General features: G+C 44.2%; 1 protein-coding gene and 1 long non-coding RNA gene across 10 annotated transcripts in view; one reads left to right on the top strand and one right to left on the bottom strand.

Annotated features, from left to right (window-relative positions):
- RNF19A (ring finger protein 19A, RBR E3 ubiquitin protein ligase) overlaps nucleotides 1-18,621 on the bottom strand; it is a 106,245-nt gene that overhangs the window by 78,147 nt on the left and 9,477 nt on the right. The gene's annotated exons all lie outside the window — the stretch shown is intronic.
- On the top strand, nucleotides 6,752-17,970 carry LOC119851331. Its single transcript, XR_006278696.1, has 3 exons — nucleotides 6,752-6,836; nucleotides 11,294-11,481; nucleotides 15,065-17,970. It is a non-coding gene; the product is annotated as an uncharacterized LOC119851331 (long non-coding RNA).

Raw genomic sequence — 18,621 nt, 5'->3', positions numbered from 1 at the left:
TTTGCAAACTGGATACGATTAACTTAGGCTTGAATAGACACTGGGAGTGGATGGGTCATTACACAAAGTAAAACTATTTCCCCATGTTATTCCACCCCAATCCTACCCCCCCCACTGTTCCTCAGATGTTCTTGTCAACTGCTGGAAATGGCCCACCTTGATTATCTCTACAAAAGATTTTCTTCCTCCCCCCGCTTCCTGCTGGTAATAGCTCATCTTAAGTGATTGCTCTCCTTACAGTGTGTATGATAAAACCCATTGTTTCATGTTCTGTGTGTGTGTGTGTGTGTGTATATATAAATCTCCCCACTGTATTTTCCACTGAATGCATCCGATGAAGTGACCTTAGCTCACGAAAGCTTATGCTCAAATAAATTTGTTAGTCTCTAAGGTGCCACAAGTACTCCTTTTCTTTTAACATGGACAGAGTGCTCTTCTCTAGAAACTGGCTTATTTCTTTAAAAAGAACTGAAAGGTACTTTTGAAGTGTAAGGGATTTTATGTTTAAATACTTTAATCTTTAAAAGTGCTGTACACTAAGAAGAGCCTAGTGTAATTATAAATTGATTAGAGCCAACAAGCTTTGTGAAATTCCAATGTTTGAGTAACTTTTGTTTAGTTCATGAATGCGTGAAGATGATACAACAGCTAATATTTACTTCATATCCTAATGTCACTATTTGTTTATACTGTAGTAATGCTCAAGGACCCAATCACAGATCAGGGTCCCACTGTGCTAGCATTCTACAAAACACAAAGTGACAGTCCCTACCAATCTCCTACTGTTTTTTAACCCCCAACCTGAAGCAAATACTCACCAGCAAACAAAAGCACTAACCAGGAACCAAACCCTGCCACAAGCCCCGGTGCCAACTCTGTCCACATATCTATTCAAGGGACATCATAGGACCTAACTAAATCAGCCACACCATCAGGGGCTTGTTCACCTGCACGTCTACCAATGTGATATATGCCATCGTGTGCCAGCAATGCCCCTCTGCCATGTACATTGGCCAAACTGGACAGTCTCCATGCAGAAGAATAAATGGACACAAATCTGACATCAAGAATTAAACCAATAGGAGAACACTTCAATCTCCCTGGACACTCAATAACAGACTTAAAAGTGGTAATTCTTTAACAAACGAACAAAAACTTAGAATCATAGAATATCAGGGTTGGAAGGAACCTCAGGAGGTCATCTAGTCCAACCCCCTGCTCAAATCTTCAAAAACAGACTCCAACAAGAAATTGCAGAACTGGAATTAATTTGCAAACTGGATACCATCAAATTAGGCCTGAATAAAGACTGGGAGTGGATGGGTCACTACAAAAACTAGTTTCCCCATGCTGATACTCACACCTTCTTGTTAACTGTTTGAAATGGGCCACCTTGATTACATTGGCCTCATTAGCACTACAAAAGTGATTTCCACGCCTTCTTGTCAACTGTTGAGAATAGCCCACTTCCATCTTAATTGAATTGGCTCATTAGCACTGACCCCCCACTTGGTAAGACAACTCCCATCTTTTCATATGCTGTGTATTTATACCTCTCTACTTTATTTTCCACTCCATGCATCTGATGAAGTGGGTTTTAGCCCATGAAAGCTTATGCCTAAATAACTTTGTTAATCTCTAAGGTGCCACACGGACTTCTCGTTGTTTTTATTGTTCAGGGAAGTAGCGATCCTAAATCGACAGAAAAGTCCCTTCTATCAGGTTATGCGGCATTTACGCTATGGGTTTATGCTGGCATAGCTATTCTGGTACAGTCTCTCTAATGCAGACATACCCACTGTGCAACATGCAAACAGCGGAGAGGATAACAGAGGGAATAAGCCTGGGAGTTTGCCTGGGGAGAGCCCACTGAGGCTTTCATTTTGCAGGCTTCTCTGAGTAGTTACTACAACACCTCAGGAAGCTCGTAGAAGGAAGGTAATATGGATGGTGAGCGTTCAGCTGTCGTTACCTGCACAGGATGTGCATTGTTTGTCTTTTTTCCACAGGACAGAAGCGACTTTGTCTGTACAAAGTGCAAGCTGGTCTCCATATTGGAAGAGAAGGTTCAAGGTCTGGAGAAACAAGTACCAACCTTGCGTTGCATAAGAGAAACTGAAGATTTCCTGGACAGATGTCAGGATATGCTTCTACGGGCACAACATTCTGAAGATTCAGAGCAGGGTGCGCAGCGGGAACAGAAGGATGGTGAGGAAATTTGGCAGCATGTGACCTCCAGAAGAAGAAAGGGGAGTGTCCGTGTACTACCAATGCAGATACACGTAAGCAACCATTTTCATGTTCTCTCCACAGGTACTAATGATGATACATCTAGAGGGAAGGGATCAGAAGGAGACTCCGCCGATTGGAAGGCATGAGATGCATTGTCTTAGGGAAGGGAGTTCCACGACCACCACTTCCAAGAGAAGGAGGTGGGTGGTGGTGGTCGGGGATTCCCTCCTGAGGGGGACTGAGTCATCTATCTGCCGCCCTGACTGGGAAAACCGAGAATTTTGCTGCTTGCCAGGAGCTAGGATTTACAATGTGACAGAGAGACTGCTGAGACTCATCAAGCCCTCGGCTCGCTACCCCTTCCTACTTCTCCATGTGGGCACCAATGATACTATCAAGAATGACCTCGAGCAGATCACTGCAGACCACGTGGCTCTGGGAAGAAGGATAAAGGAGTTTGAGGCACAAGTGGTGCTCTTGTCCATCCTCCCTGTGGAAGGAAAAGGTCCAGGTAGAGACCATCGAATCATGGAAGTCAACGAATGGCTATGTAGGTGGTGTCGGAGAGAAGGCTTTGGATTCTTTGACCATGGGATGGTGTTCCAAGAAGGAGTGCTAGGCCGAGATGGCTCCACCTAACGAAGAGAGGGAATAGCTTCTTCGCAAGCAGGCTGGCTAACCTAGTGAGGAGGGCTTTAAACTAGGTTCACCGGGGTAAGGAGACCAAAGCCCTGAGGAAAGAGGGATAACAGGAGGAATCACGAGAAGGAGAGCGCAAGAGGGGAAGCTCCTGCCTCATACTGAGAAAGTGTGACTATCAGCGAGTTATCTTAAGTGCCTATACACAAATGCAAGAAGCCTGGGAAACAAGCAGGGAGAACTGGAAGTCCTGGCACAGTCAAGGAATTATGATGTGACTGGAATAACAGAGACTTGGTGGGGTAACTCACATGACTGGAGTACTGTCATGGATGAATATAAAGGTGTGGGAGTTGCATTGTATGTAAGAGAGCAATACGACTGCTCAGAGCTCCGGTATGAAACTACAGAAAAACCTGAGAGTCTCTGGATTAAGTTTAGAAATGTGAGCAACAAGGGTGATGTTGTGGTGAGAGTCTGCTATAGACCACCGGACCAGGGGGATGAGGTGGACGAAGCTTTCTTCCGGCAACTAATGGAAGTTACTAAATCGCAGGCCCTGGTTCTCATAGGAGACTTCAGTCATCCTGATACCTCCTGGGAGAGCAATACAGCGGTGCACAGACAATCCAGGAAGTTTTTGGAAAGTCTAGGGGACAATTTTCTGGTGCAAGTGATGGAGGAACCAACTAGGGGCAGAGCTCTTCTTGACCTGCTGCTCACAAACCGGGAAGGATTAGTAGGGGAAGTAAAAGTGGATGGGAACCTGGGAGGCAGTGACCATGAGATGGTAGAGTTCAGGATCCTGACACAAGGAAGAAAGGAGAGCAGCAGAATAAGGAGCCTGGACTTCAGAAAAGCAGACTCTGATTCCCTCAGGGAACTGATGGGCAGAATCCCCTGGGAGAACAACATGAGGGGGAAAGTAGTCCAAGAGAGCTGGCTGTATTTTAAAGAATCCTTATTGAGGTTACAGGAACAAACCATCCCGATGTGTAAAAAGAATAGGAAATATGGCAGGCAACCAGCTTGGCTTAACAGTGAAATCCTTGCTGATCTTAAACAAAAAAGAAGCTTACAAGCGGAAGATTGGACAAATGACCAGGGGGAGTATAAAAATATTGCTCAGGCATGCAGGAGTGAAATCAGGAAGGCCAAATCACAACTGGAGTTGCAGCTAGCAAGAGATATTAAGAGTAACAAGAAGGGTTTCTCCAGGTATGTTAGCAACAAGAAGAAAGTCAAGGAAAGTGTGGGCCCCTTACTGAATGAGAGAGGCAACCTAGTAACAGAGGATGTGGAAAAAGCTAATGTACTCAATGCTTTTTTTGCCTCTGTCTTCACGAACAAGATCAGCTACCAGACTACTGCACTAGGCAGCACAGCATTGGGAGGAGATGACCAACCCTCTGTGGAGAAAGAAGTGGTTCGGGACTATTTAGAAAAGCTGGACGAGCACAAGTCCATGCCGCTGGATGCGTTGCATCCGAGGGCGCTAAAGGAGTTGGCGGATTGATTGCAGAGCCATTGGCCATTATCTTTGAAAACTCATGGCGATCGGGGGAGGTCCTGGATGATTGGAAAAAAGGCTAATGTAGTGCCCATCTTTAAAAAAGGGAAGGAGGATCCTGGGAACTACAGGCCAGTCAGCCTCACCTCAGTCCCTGGAAAAATCATGGAACAGGTCCTCAAGGAATCAATTCTGAAGCACTTAGAGGAGAGGAGTTATCAGGAACAGTCAGCATGGATTCACCAAGGGCAAGTCATGCCTGACTAATCTAATGGCCTTCTATGACGAGATAACTGGCTCTGTGGATGAGGGGAAAGCAGTTGTTATTCCTTGACTTTAGCAAAGCTTTTGATACAGTCTCCCATAGTATTCTTGCCAGCAAGTTAAAGAATTATGGGCTGGATGAGTGGACTCTAGGTTGATAGAAAGCTGGCTAGATCGTCGGGCTCAACGAGTAGTGATCAATGGCTCCATGTCCAGTTGGCAGTCGGTATCAAGCGGAGTGCCCCAAGGCTCAGTCCTGGGGCCGGTTTTGTTCAATATCTTCATTAATGATATGGAGGATGGCATGGACTGCACCCTCAGCAAGTTTGCAGATGACACTAAACTGGGAGGAGTGGTAGATATGCTGGAGGGTAGGGATAGGATACAGAGGGACCTCGACAAATTAGAGGATTGGGCCAAAACAAATCTGATGAGGTTCAACAAAGACAAGTGCAGAGTCCTGCACTTAGGACGGAAGAATCCCATGCACTGCTACAGACTAGGGACCAAATGGCTAGGCAGAAGTTCTGCAGAAAAGGACCTACGGGTTACAGTCGATGAGAAGCTGGATATGAGTCTACAGTGTGCCCTTGTTGCCAAGAAGGCTAACGGCATTTTGGGCTGTATAAGTAGGGACATTACCAGCAGATTGAGGGAGATGATCTTTCCCCTCTATTTGACATTGGTGAGGCCTCATCTGGAGTACTGTGTCCAGTACAAGAAGGATGTGGAAAAATTGGAAAGCGTCTAGTGGAGGGCAACAAAAATGATTAGGGGCCTGGAATACATGACTTATGAGCAGAGGCTGAGGGAACTGGGATTGTTTAGCCTGCAGAAGAGAAGAATGAGGGGGGATTTGATAGCAGCTTTCAGCTACCTGAAAGGGGGTTCCAAAGAGGATGGATCTAGACTGTTCTCAGTGGTAGCAGATGACAGAACAATGAGTAATGGTCTCAAGTTCCAATGAGGGAGGTTTAGGTTGGATATTAGGAAAAAAAATTTCACTAGGAGGGTGGTGAAGCACTGGAATGCGTTACCTAGGGAGATGGTGGAATCTCCTTCCTTTGAGGTTTTTAAGGTCAGGCTTGACAAAGCCCTGGCTGGGATGATTTAGATGGGGATTGGTCCTGCTTTGAGCAGGGGGTTGGACTAGATGACCCCTTGAGGTCCCTTCCAACCCTGATATTCTATGATTCTATGAACATCACTACAGAAAAACTTTGGTGAATGGCTCTTTCTTGCATGGGAACTCATCTCCAACGGCAAGTTTGGCCTTTTAAACCTCATAATGCAATAGATGGGAATAAATCTAGTGGGGCTCTTCCTGTAGTAATTCCTTTCCTAAAGGACCTAGAAGGAAAGTGTCTCAGTTTACAATCTAAGACTTAGACAGCTCGCAGCAAGATTTAAAAAAAAGTTCAGTTTTACTTGTTAAAAAACCAAAATAGTTACTTTGCTTTTGAAGGAAGTTCTCCTGGAAGCCAGAAACCTCACTGTTTACTTGAAGTCATTTATTTCCTCCTACAGTTCCAAAGAAAATAATTACACAAATACACTAGAGAAAGCACTTATACAATTCCACTTCAAAGACATATTATTAACATATTATTAAAAGGGACATTTTATGCTATGAAAGGGGATCTTTCAAAACACAATTAAGTTTTTTTTAAAGCAGTTTGCTATGGTATATGTATTTTAAATATGTATCTTACCATTTTAGTTAAACATAAAAACAACGTAGCACAAGCTATGCCATTCCTACACAACCAACAGTAGAAGTGTTACAATCAGTTTTCTTTAGCACTTTAAACAGATCACTATATGAAGTTCTAGTTATTGTGATGAGGCAAGGCCAGATGGCTATAGGAAAGTAGTGAGAAACAGGTATGTTAGCCCCAGGCTAAAAAAATCCTTGTTATCATGGTAACCAAATGGCAGTTGCTCCAGGTTAATCAAGACACCTGGGGCCCAATTAAGATCCTTCCAGAAAACAGTGGAAAGGCCAATTAAGTTCCTTCCAGAAAGCAGCTAGGTTGATTGGGACACCTGAAGCCAATCGGGGGCTGACTGAAACTAGTTAAAAACCTCCCAGTTAATCAGGTGGGTGTGTAAGGAGCTTGGAGTGAGAGGATATGCTGCTGGAGGACTGAGGAGTACAAGTGTTATCAGACACTAGGAGGAAGGTCCTGTGGTGAGGATAAAGAAGGTGTTGGGAGAAGGCCATGGGAAAGTAGCCCAGGGAGTTGTAGTGGTTACGCAGCTATTACAGGAGGCACTCTAGACAGCTGAAATCCCCAGGTCCTTGGGCTGGAACTTGGAGTAGAGGGCAGGCCTGGGTTACCCCCAAACCTCCCAACTCCTGATCAGACACAGGAGAAGTTGACCTGTTCCCTGGGCTGTTCCCTGATCTACATGGTGGATCAGCAGAGACTGGGGGTTGTTCTTCTCTTTTTCCCCATGCTGGCCAGTGATGAGGTTATCTGAGTGAATGGCAGATTTGAGCCATGAAAGTGGCCAAACTGAGGGCTGCCATGAATCTCTGAGGCAGGCAAATCCGCCAATAAGTGTGGGACCCACCAAGGTAGAGGAGAAACTGTCACATTATACAAGGAAAGTTCCTAATATCACTGCAATTAACTTAATCAGTCAAATGTGCCAACCAGAACACAGGAGTGCTTTACAGTTACTAACCCACAACCATTAACTGAGCGCAAAGGAATGCGTGTTAGTCTGGATATATTTGTCTTATAAATAGGAAATGCCTTCAAGTTAAATCACTTCAATTTATTATTTGAACCATAATAGCAACTAGAAGCCCTGTTGTGCTAGATGAAGAACCTGGGTTACCCAATGAAATGAACAGGCAGCAGATTTAAAACAAACATAAGGAAGTACCTCTTCACACAATGCACAGTCAACCTGTGAAATTTGTTGCCAAGGGATGTTGGGAAGGCCAAAATATAATTGGGTTCAAAGGAGAATTAGATAAATCCAGGAAAGATAAGTCCATCAGTGATTATTAGCCAAGATGATCAGGAACACAACCCCATGCTTTGGGTGTCCCTAAACCTCTGGCTGCCAGAAGCTAGGATTGGAAGACAGTGGATGGATCACTTGATAATTGACCTGTTCTGTTCACTCCCTCTGAAGCATCTAGCACCAGCCACTGCCAGAATACTGGCCTAGACGGACCATTGGTCTGACCCCGTGTAGCCATTTTTGTGATGTATAAACACCCTAGACACAACTACACTTTAGGGCTTAGGCTATGTTTGTTTTACCTTTCATAATAGCATATTTGCAAGTAAAAATAGAACGTTTAAAATATTTTAGGAATTTTTACAATTAGGTGGTCTACAGAAAACTATTATTAGTACTGATATAATACCTTATTCTTTAGTAAGGCACTGAATAACAAAAAAATGCAAATAGAAAGGTAACAAAAGCCTGCTAGAAGTAGATGAAAATAGATGATGGAGGGAAAAAAAAAAGTACAACAGAACCCCATTTATCTAAAATAACTGGGATTGGGGTCAGACAGGATATTCAAAACTTCGGATAATCCCAAGAATAGGAACGTGCAAGGCTGCAGCGCCATCTCGTGGCCACATGAGAGGTCACCCGCTTCTGGACCTGTGCGATGGTTGTTCGGTTAATATGGGGAGCCAGATAATTGAATGGTGGATAAATGGGGTTCAAATGTATTTAAAGATAAAGAAAGAATATTACCTTTCAAAAATATAGGGAGTGGAGGAGAGGAAAGGGTGTTTGACAAGCATTTTTTTGAGTTCTAAAACTATTTTTAATAGATTATTCCCTGTCCTGCTCTGTTTCAATTTATTGTGCTGTCTGCAGTTAGCCTGTCCATTCTAAGATTTCATAAAGTCTTTGGTAAGTTTCACTTTGCAGTTCATGGCTCACATAAGAGTAAGCTTCTGAGCTCATAAGATGGCATGCTTCACTCTATCCTTTTATGGTGTATCATCCAGGGCTGCAGTGTAAAAACAGCACACTACTTTGTACATTTAATTGGCTGTAACATGCAACACATGATGGAGTGAAGCAGCACTTAAGAAGCGGGCTGACTCCAAAAGGCAACAGCAGGATTGCAGGAAGGGTGGATGTAATGTACTGTAGTCAAGCAGCAGCTCCCTCTAAGGCTCAGGGGAGGCTAAACAAATAATTATACGCTAAGCTGGAAAAAAACAAAACAAAACAAAAACACCTTACACTGTTCAAGCTGGAAGCCAGTGTAACAAGCAGTCAAATGTGTTATGACTCACCCAACTTCTACATCTTACCAACAGCCTATTTCTTACTTCTATGCTGGTCTAGAAGTGCTGCCTATTAGGGTTGTCTGACACCTCCCATTATAACTGCCTCAGGCAATTTTTTTTTTTTTTTAAATTGCCACTAAGGTCAGCCATTCCCAAGAACAAGGCTGGGGGAAAAATACATTTTGCCTACGTTAAAAAATGTTTGCTCTCTTTTCTTTGAAAGGCTCTAGTATCCCCATACTCTGGAGCAGGGACTTGAAATTAGGATGTGCCTTTGGCCATCCCTTTGAAAATCCAATCAAATTTGGTCATGTCATAAGAATCGGAGGGAGGGGGGGGGTCACAATTCACAAATGCTTAGCAGAGACTTAGCGTTTAAACAACTAAAATCTCCAAAGATTCTATCTGCACTGAGCATGCTCCAGCCCAGGGATAAGCAGAACTTTCCCCGAAATTGTTTCTTTGGGTCCATGTGGGGGCCAGTCTTGGCCCTGGAAGTGAAAGCAGATTCTCTCCTGTGCTCTCAGTGACCACCCTACCGGGCCCAAGAAGTGTGAAGCTTCCTGATTCAAATGCAGAGGGGTCACAAGATGGATCTGCAGGGCCTGGGGGAGTAGATTGGGATAAGGAGCTTGGTGGGGGGCAGACGAGGACTGGAAAGCGGGAGGAGGGGGGCAACTGGGACTGAAAATTCAAGTGGAAGACGGGGGGAAGGCTGAGATCAGATGAGGAACAGAGAATGAGAGACTGGGAACAAGTTGGGTGGGGAGGCTGAGGTGAAGGGGAGACAAATCTTACAAGGACCCAAGGGGAGGGGGACTATCTAGGCACACAGACTGGGACTAAGAGCTGAGGTGTGGGGGGGAGGGAAAACGCACAGATTGTAAGAGGACTCTGGGGAGAGAGACTGGGAACCAATGAGACTGGGGAACATGGGCAGGCCACAACTGTGGGCCAGAGGGAAAGGAGAGAGGTAGATTAGACAAGGAACAGGGCTGGTTGAAGTGGGACTATTGGGCAACAAGATTGGGACCGGGAGCCTGGATAGGGAAAGGAAAGGAAAGTGGGCCTGGAATGAAAAACCTGTGGAGCAAAACTGCACTGAGCAAGAGAATGGAACTGGGATGATGTGCCATGGATTTGAAAGAGGCAGGACTCTGACAGGGAACTGGTCAGAATAGATCAGGCTTGGGGGGGGAGGGGGGGAAATTGGGTCACAGGTGGTCACTAATTGTGTGTTCCTCAATTTTTAGGTGCCCAACTTGATACTGTGGGGTTGATTTGCAGAAATGCTGAGCACTCACAACTGAAGCTGACATCAGTGGGAGCTGTGCTTGAATATGAAGGGCTATATAATGTAAGTACTCTGGGGGGGGGGATAAAATCAGGTCCTAGGTGTCCCAAACTGGGAACCCAAAATTATTAGATACTTTTTACTTTTATCTCTGTCCTCAGTTCCTCATCTGTAAAATGTTAAACACTCCATCAAAAAAGTTTTAAGAAGATAAATTAACGTTTGTAAAGCACTTAGATACTATAGTGATGAGCCACAGAAAGACAGAGGAAATTAAAAATTCTGTGTAGAGCAGTGTTTGAACAGTATGCAGTGAGTAAGGCATGGAGCCACACATTGAACAAGAAGAAAACAAAATATTGTGTAGCTGCTCATTAAGTGTGCACTGAATGATTCAAGGGACCGGGGGGGGGGAGGGGACAAACACACAGTAAGTGTAATTAAAGACTGGATACATACTGGTGAATAAACTAAGGATGCACAACCTTCCTTAATTCTAGCATTTAACTTTTGACTCCTTCAATTTACATCCTTAACAACATCCTTTCAAATACAGTTTGTGTATAATTTTATATTTAATCTCATTTTATTTGTGTAACCATGTAGTAGATGATGTTCAAAAAAGTCTGCCATATACATGCACTGACAGATAATTTCCCCAGAAACTATATCCACTCATCTAGATATTTCCAATGCACTCAATCATGGTATTTGGGTAACAACACAACTAGATAAAGCCAACCATTGGCCTGAAAGCCAGCCCTTGTCCTAACACACACTGCAAGAGTGCATTCTCACATTGCAGTGCATTACGAACAGCTAATCCATAGTTCAACTAAAAACAGTCTTTTTTAGAGAGAACAAAACAGTCATACACCAAAGAAAAACAAAGTTCATACATTTTACAGAAATTAAAGTTCTTTCAAAATACATATTAAAGTATGGCTTTAGACAAAAATGGTTATGTACTTTAATGTAACTCTTGTTGTTTGAGATGTGCTGCACGTGTATGCCTGCAGTGGATTGGACGTGTGCACCTCATGCACAGTTGTCAAGAGAATTTTTTTCCCTCAGCAGTACAAATGAGGGCGGTTGAGTGCTCTCCACCGATGTGCACCACTGCATGCCAGTATAAGAGGGAAGTGTCTCCCCTGATCCTCCTCAGTTCCTTCTTACCAGATAGAATCCAACAGAGTGAGGAAGGACAGCGGGTTTGTGGAACGGACATGCGCGTCATCTCGAAGTCCAACAGTACAGAAAGGCAGGTAATCATTTTAATTTGAGTGATTGCACATCCATTCCACTGTGACTCGCAAGCAAATTAATGTGAGTCTCAGACTCTACCTGAACAGCAACTGTAGAACTTGTCTAAAATTGGCATTGTTCTGGACTGACAGAAAACGGCATAATGGGTAGCAAGAATGTACTGACTACCAGGTTGTTGCTCTACAAATGATTTGAACAGGTATTTGCACTAGGAACACTGCTGAAACTGCTTGCACTCTAGTCAAATGAGCTAATGCTCTAAGGGATGGTATGTCATTAGCTAATTGGTAGCACCAACAAGAGGAAATCCCAAGTTGAAACCAGTTTGCCTTTCATCCTGTCTGCAACTGCAGCAAATAACCACACTGAACACCTAAAGGGTCTGGTGTGGCCCAAGTAGAAAATAACTGCTCTCCTCACATCCAATGAATGAAGTTTCTGTTCACCAGGAAAGACACTGGTAAATACATTGCCTGATTAATGTGGAAATTGGAAGCCACCTTTGTCAAGAATTCTGGGGAAGGGCAAATGTAAACTTTAGCCTTATGGAAAATTGTATAAGGAGGGTCTGGAAAGCAAGGCTCCCAGTTCACCCACTCTCCTTGCTGAGGTTATCGCTACCAAAAACACCACTTTCTTAGAGGGGTGGAATAGGGAGCAAGCCACAAGAGGTTCAAAGAGAGGCCCTATTATTTTGTTAGCACAAGGTTGAGATCCCATGGGGAAAACAGGTTTCAAAGGGGCTAGAGCCCATGGAAGCTTATCCCCAAATAAATTTGTTAGTCTCTAAGGTGCCACAAGGATTCCATGGGGAAACAGGTTCTTGTATTGGAGGGTATAGTCTGTACAACCCTTTTAGAAATCTAATAGTTATGGGGTTGGGGAAAAAAGTTATTTACTACTTACCCACTGGAGGGTGCAATACCAAAATCGCTCCCAAATATACTTTAATGGAACTGTTAGGCCTTGCTGTTTTAGGTGCAATAGATAATCCAAAATGTGGTTAATGGAAGCATGTTCTGGAGAGACACACTTCTCCGCTGAAACCAGCTAGAAAAATGTTTCCCTTTGGCCAGATAAGTATGCCTAATTGAAGGCTGTCTGCTATAAAGCAGCACCTTCTGAAATGTTCTTCAAACCAGCCATTCCCAATGGTGCTAGCCAGGAACCAGCCACATTGTCAAGTGGAGGGCCGGTAAACTGGGATGGGACAGACAGCCATGGTCCTGAGAAATCTCATCTGAATCTAATGGGAGAGGTAGAGGAAGCTTCACTAATAATGCTAACAGAGTTAAGAACCAGTGTCAAGGTCATGCTGCTGCTATATGCATGCAGCAAGCATGATCCTGCTTGCCCTTGAACAGGACTCCGGATAGTAACGGTATCAGAGGAAAGGCCACATACAATAGGGAATTCATCCATGATAGCGGGAAAGCATCTATCAAAGCCCTAGTGCTGTGACCCCCCACCCCCTTGGGAGCAGAACTAATGGCATTTTCCATCGACCCTTGTTGAAAACAGGTCCACGTGGGGAACTCCCCACAACTGGAAGATGGACCTGGCCAAAGCCAGATGAAATGACCACTGAAGACCTTCTTAAGCGATCCGCCAACTACTCCCAAGGCAGAATTGCCTTCTGGCATAGTTGGGAAGAATGCGCCCCTCCCCGTTTGTTAACAGAGAATATAGAAACTATGTTTATGTAAACACTAACAGATTTTCCCCCCAAGAACACGGGGACAGAAGGCTGAGCAGGCTAGATGGGTAGCACATACAGTAGAACCTCAGAGTTACAAACTGACTGGCCAACCACAGACCTCATTTGGAAATGGAAATGCACAGTCAGCCAGCAGCAGAGACAAAAGAGAGCAAATACTGTACAGCACTGTGTTAACGGCAAAAAAAAAAGGGAAAATTTAAGAAAATTTGACATGGCAAGGAAATGGTTTGTGCTTGTTTTATTTTAAAAAAGATGGTTAAAAGCAGCATTTTTCTTCTGCATAGTAAAGTTTCAAATCTGTATTAAGTCAATATTCAATTGTAAACTTTTGAAAGAACCATAACTTTTTGTTCAGAGTTACCAACAACCTCCATTTCTGAACTGTTTGTAACTCTAAGACTTAACAGATTTATTTGGGCATAAGCTTTTGTGGGTCAAAAACAAAAAGCTTATGCCCAAATAAATGCTAGACTTTAAGGTGCCACCGAACTCCTCGTTGTTTTTGTGGATACAGCCTAACACGGCTACCCCTCTGATACTTTTAACTCTGAGGTTCTACTGTAGTTTCTAGATGTTTGTACGAGTCCTCAGATCCTGTGAGGGCCACATCCCTTGTGCTTGTAGGGTTCTGATGTGCTTTTCCCCCCAATCCAGAGACAAGACATCTGTGATCAACGTGAGTGATGGCTGCACAGAAATGAAAAGGACTCCTGTAAAAATGTTCTGAGGACCTGTCCACCAGTTCAGAGAGGACAAAATTAGTTCTAGAACAAGAAATAATCTGTCTCGACAATGACAATGGGGGACATAGACTGAAGCTAGCCAACCCTGAAGCCTCCTGAGGTGCAGTCTGGTGTGTTGTGTTAGAGAGGTACATGCTGCCATGTGCCCCAGAAGTCTGAGGCATATGTGTGCTGTAGTAATGGGATATACTTTTAGATTCAATAAAAAGGGTTTGGAGCACTTGGAATCTTGAATGGGGCAGAAACACTCTGGTTTGTATAGCACCTGGGAGTGTTCCAATAAACTTTATTCTTTGCACGGGTTTTAGAATTGATATGTCTTAACTGAGTAAGACCAATGCACTGAAGGTGGCCAGAATGATTGCCATGCTGGACAGCACTTGAAAGTGAGACTGGCCCCTCGCCAACCAGTCACCCAAGTAAGGGAATACACAGATTCCCAGCCTTCTTAGATATTCAGCTACTGACTCCACACAGCGTGTGAAAACAAGAGGGGCTGCTGATAGCTAATAGAACACATTACCAATTCACAGTGCTTCCATTGGGCCTACAAACCTGAGGAACTTGGAGCAGTCTGGACAGCTCACTGTATGGAAGTAAGTGCCCTTTAAATCAAGGGCAGCATACCAGTTGCCCTGTTCCACAGAAGGAATGATGGGAGCTAGCTGTAACGATGCAAAAACTTTACTTTCTTGGACCTAAAGGAGGTCAGACTGCCTTTTGCTTTAGGAATAAGGAAGTAGAGGAATAAAAACCCTTCCCCCTGAGGAATAGAGGAACTTCCTCTATTACTCCTGCTAGAAGGAGAGATTGGACCCTCTGTTGAAGAACAGTCTCATGAGACTGATCCCTGAAGAGAGACTGGGGACAAATACAAATTCAAGGGATTACCCCAGATCCACTATGCTTAGGTTGCATGATCCAATATGACATGAGTCCAAGTATGGAGGAAGTGGGATAGATAACTGGCAGGAACAGATCGGTCTGCAAGTACCAGTATGCTGCCCTTGACAAGCCTGTCAAAATGTATGTTTAGGCTGTGCTGTTGATCGAGAAGAACCTGCTGTTGCACGATGGGGGTAGTGGTCACCTTCGGTAATTCCTGCACCTTTTTCTCAGCAGGTCTTGGGGCCAAGGTATAAAGCTCTTATATTTATGAGCCTACTAAGAGTGGAATCCTTTCCTCTTCGTTGCTGATGTGTAAATTCCACAGGATTTCAGTGCTACCCTTGAATCTTTTAGGCTACGCAGCTTATCGTCCGTCTTTTCCAAAAAGTGGGATGGACCCTCAAATGGCAAATCCTGGATGGTCTACTGTACTACAGGAGGGAGACCAGAGAATTACAGCCATGAACACCACCTCATATAAATAAGATGCCATGGAACAAGCTGCTGAGTCTGCTGCACCCAAACTGTTTTGATGAGCTGTCCTTTACACCAACTTACTCTTCTCTACCATAAGAGTGAACTCTTGCCCGGAGTTCTCTTGTAGCCTCTCTTTAAACTTCATTATGTGTTCCCATAGGGTGAAGTTGTTACAGCTTAGGAGAGCTTGCTGATTAGCAATTCTTTGCTGCTGCCCTTCTGTCAAAGTTTATGACCAAACAGGTCCAGCCTCTGATTCTTTACTCTTTGGAGTCAATGCAGGGAGGCCCTGCCTCTCTAGCTACTCAGCTGCTGCCATCACCCAAGAGACAAGGGGCAGGTGAGAAAAGAGGTCTTTGAAGCCCTTAGAAGGACATAGTAGCTCCTCTCTATTTCAACGAAGGCAATAGAAGGGGTCTACCAAAGCATTTTAACTGGTTCCAGAATTACTTAATCAGAAACACCACTTGGAAGGGTCCCGCAGAAGCTAAAATGTCTACTGGCTTGGGGGATTTCTGGTGAACCTCTTCTGCTTGAATACCCGAGTCCTTTTTAAGCAGTTCTTTGGGAGTCCTGTAATCCTCTGGTGGGGGGGGGGGGGAAATTGCTCACCGTTTCTACAAACTCATCTGGCGATGAGGAAGGACACACACCAGGACACTGAGGCAACGGTTGATCTGCCTCTTTCAGTGGAGAAGCTGTCTAAGCAACTGCCAGTTGCATGGTACCAGTTATCTAAGAACCTGGTCTGTGGTACTGATGAACCTGGTGCACCCTCAAGGAAGTCAAGTCAGACAGGTGAGGAGAGGTTCTAGCAAGGGGAGGGACACCCCATAGTGTCCAGAACGGCCACAGACATGGTGGTGAGCACCATTTCTGAATCTGACAAAGATGACTGAATCCTGCAATCACGGTGGAGCAGAACCAGTGTGGACAGGGGACAGGTAAGCCAAACCCAGAGGTGGCATTACTGGGTATATTAACTGCGGCTTGCCCTTCGAATATACTGGCCTCCTAGGTACCAGAAGTAGCATTGATATTGAATGCTTTTGTGGGGCTAGAGTACGGATTATAGTCACTGATATCATCTAAAACCCCTCCTGCATAGATGGGAACACTGGTACCGAAAGGTTCAGTAATTCTTTTGTAGAAGCATATGCTTGTGCTGGCATCAATACCAGGACTTGGTCTTGGGTCTAACAAATAGAAACTTCAGGGGTTGGCCTCAATGGACCTGGCACAGGTTCTGGAGTTGACTAACCCGTCTTTGTAGCAGAGAAACACTCCAGGGAAAGCTTCCCCTCAGAGTCCCTCCCAGAGATCTTGCTTTTAGCTGGACGAGGTACCGGGTTCTTGTCAGATCTGAGTCTCTTCTTTGGTACTGGAGATGTAGAACTTATTTGTTGCTTAGTGCTGAAGACATCTCAGGAGGCAACTCTGCTCCAATATTGCCATACTCTGAGTATGCGCTGAAAATGACAGTTTCGATAGAGGGCGAAGTGCCAACTCCATAAGGAGACACTTAAGTTTTGCTGCTCTGTCTTTGAGTGAGCCTTAAACCCTCTGCAAAGGGGATACTTGTCCCTGATGTGGGACACCCCCAGACAGAAAATTCAGGCAACTGGGGTGCAGGTCACTGACTGGCATCAGTCTGGCATATAACCAGCAGGACTTGGTCCCCAGAGAGTGAGACATAGCTCTAATATCAAAAATAAAATTGGGTAAAACCTCCCTCTAACTACTAAGTGAGAAACATACCACAGACAAAGAGTGAAGGAAATGAACTTGCACTAGCAAGTCTGGAAGCACTTCAACAACCATCACTGGCAGTCAGTAGGAACTGAATGGACTCAGGAGTAGCTCTGCCCTCTTATACCAGCAGGCAGTGGTGCACAGTGGTGGAGGGCACTGCTGAGGCGAAAAGGTTCTCTGACAATTGTACCAAAGGCACGCACACACCTACTATGGCATAGACATGTAAAATTACTCTAAGAAGAATTATTGTTCAAAGCCATACTCTGATTAGCTAGTGTGGCCTTTCTGGTGATTTGAGAGTAATGTACCAACTACTAATGAATGCAACACTGGTTGCATCACTGATAAATGAATTAAATGCACATAACTGGAAGTCACTCAAACATGGTTCATCTTCCAGTCACTCATCTCTCGGAGCTTCCTTGTCTAAGACAATTTTGATAAAGAAAAAAGTATACACCTAGGAACAAGTTTAACCTCACATATCTGAGTCATCCCACTGACCTGAAACAGACTATTCGCATGAGTGAAGTTCAGCATGTGTCTCAATCTTTTCAGGATTGAATCTCTCTATCAATCTACTTAAGCTTCCTTTAACTTCCACTGCCATATTATCTACTGTATTGAAAACTGGAGGCCCCCAGCCCTGCTCCCTTTAGAGTTCTAACTTTTTTTCTGAAATTTTTTTTAAGCATAGTGAAATCGTTTTCCTTTCAATCCCCAAACACACTACCATTAAATGATCGAAACTGTCTGCTATATTTTTGATGTACTTCAGTAGCACTAACATGTGAAAGATATGCATTTCTTTACTACTGATGCACTGCTCTGGTGGTTGGCAGCACAAACCAAAGGCATGAATCAATAGCCAAATAGAGCTAAATAAAGCATAACTGCAATGAAGTCATAGATTCATAGATACTAAGGTCAGAAGGGACCATTCTGATCATCTAGTCCGACCTCCTGCACAGCGCAAGCCACAGAATCTCACCCACCGACTCCTACAAAAAACCTCACCTATGTCTGAGCTATTGAAGTCCTTAAATCCTTAAAGACTTCAAGGAGCAGAGAAGCCTCCCTCCAGTCACGCATGCCCCATCCTACAGAGGAAGGCGAAAAACATCCAGGGCCTCTCCAATCTGCCCTGGAGGAAAATTCCTTCCCAACCCCAAATATGGCGATCAGCTAAACCCTGAGCATATGGGCAAGATTCACCAGCCAGATACCCAGGAAAGAATTTTCTATAGTAACTCAGATCCCAGCTGTCTAATATCCCATCTCAGGGGATTTGGCCTATTTACCCTGAATATTTAAAGATCAATTACTTACCAAAATCCCATTATCCCATCATATCATCTCCTCCATAAACTTATTGAGTAGAATCTTAAAACCAGATAGATCTTTTGCCCCCACTGCTTCCCTTGGAAGGTTATTCCAAAACTTCACTCCTCTGATGGTTAGAAACCTTCGTCTAATTTCAAGTCTAAACTTCCTGGTGGCCAGTTTATACCCATTTGTTCTTGTGTCCACATTGGTACTGAGCTGAAATAATTCCT

Source organism: Dermochelys coriacea, chromosome 2 (assembly GCF_009764565.3).
Source record: "Dermochelys coriacea isolate rDerCor1 chromosome 2, rDerCor1.pri.v4, whole genome shotgun sequence".
Taxonomy (NCBI): Eukaryota; Metazoa; Chordata; order Testudines; family Dermochelyidae; genus Dermochelys; species Dermochelys coriacea.
Note: the sequence above shows the minus strand (reverse complement) of the source record. Positions and strands in the feature narration are given on the sequence as shown.